Raw genomic sequence first — 1,682 nt, 5'->3', positions numbered from 1 at the left:
AAAGGTTTGGTTACACTTTGAAGGTATCTACAAAGTGACATGACACAGTCATGAATGTGTCATAAACATTTATAAAAGAACGCTTCTATTCATTCGGTTTTTGTCTTGAGAAGTTAGGGTTTATGTGTCATGACAGTGTCATGTGTTCATGGCATAAAGAGAAGACAAAAGACTTCCTTCAGATACAAATAGAGAAAAATAAATCGTAATGAATCAAAACATCATTATTAGGACAACTGGACTATATGTGAAGCTGAAACGTGTCTTCATTGTAAGGGCCTAACTGTTCTACATGATAGGCTGAAACGTGTCTTCAATATTAGGGCCTAACTGTTCTACATGTTAGGCTGAAACGTGTCTTCAATATTAGGGCCTAACTGTTCTACATGATGGGCTGAAACTTGGGCTATTAATGTCTTCATTTTCTGTGCTACATGATAGGCTGCTATGTTGCGACATGATCTGAAACTTGTCTTCATTATTAGGGCCTAACTGTTCTACATGATCTGAAACTCGTCTTCATTATGAGGGCCTAACTGTTCTACATGATCTGAAACTCGTCTTCATTATGAGGGCCTAACTGTTCTACATGATCTGAAACTCGTCTTCATTATGAGGGCCTAACTGTTCTACATGATCTGAAACTTGTCTTCATTATTAGGGCCTAACTGTTCTACATGATCTGAAACTCGTCTTCATTATGAGGGCCTAACTGTGCGTGAGGCTGAAACTCGTCTTCATTATGAGGGCCTAACTGTTCTACATGATCTGAAACTCGTCTTCATTATGAGGGCCTAACTGTGCGTGAGGCTGAAACTTGTCTTCATTATTACGGTTTAACTGTGCTACATGATCTGAAACTTGTCTTCATTATTAGGGTTTAACTGTGCTACATGATCTGAAACTTGTCTTCATTATTAGGGTTTAACTGTGCTACATGATCTGAAACTTGTCTTCATTATTAGGGTTTAACTGTGCTACATGGTCTGAAACTTGTCTTCATTATTAGGGTTTAACTGTGCTACATGATCTGAAACTTGTCTTCATTATTAGGGTTTAACTGTGCTACATGATAGACTGTTGTTCCTCCTCCTCGCCTTGTGTTTATGTTTATCAAGAAATCTTTTTGAATCAGAACTTGTCTTCATTATTAGGGCTCTGAACATTTGATCTGAAATGTGTCCTCATTATCAGGGCCACTGTTGTCTTCATTATCTGTGCTAGGGTTTTGTGTTTGCTATGTTGTTTATATATGGGCTGTATGTTGCGTTCACGGTTACAGGTCAAATGTTACATGGTTACAGGCCTTAATGCAGACATTAAACCACATATTAGAATATTAATGAATTAACTTAATGATCAATTCCATTTTCTCTCGTGACCAAACATGTTTCTCGTGTTGTGGAGACTGGAGAGTAATAATACAATGTGATATACACAACACCTCCACTTATTTTGATACACGGTGTGTGTTGTGTAAATGGAGAAATCAGTGTGAATCAAACAACCGTTTCACTGAATGGAAATAAATTGAAACAGCATGAAATAATACAAATATTTGGGAACACAAGTGCTTGAAAAGGTCTCTATTAAGTACACATTTACTAGGCCTTTATTCAACCTTTTTTTATCCTTACTGAAAAGGTGATTTAATTTGTAAATCCTTGATGGACAACTATAGT

The sequence above is a fragment of the Sardina pilchardus genome, chromosome 1 (assembly GCF_963854185.1).
Source record: "Sardina pilchardus chromosome 1, fSarPil1.1, whole genome shotgun sequence".
Lineage (NCBI taxonomy): Eukaryota > Metazoa > Chordata > Actinopteri > Clupeiformes > Clupeidae > Sardina > Sardina pilchardus.
This window is presented reverse-complemented; position numbering follows the sequence as displayed.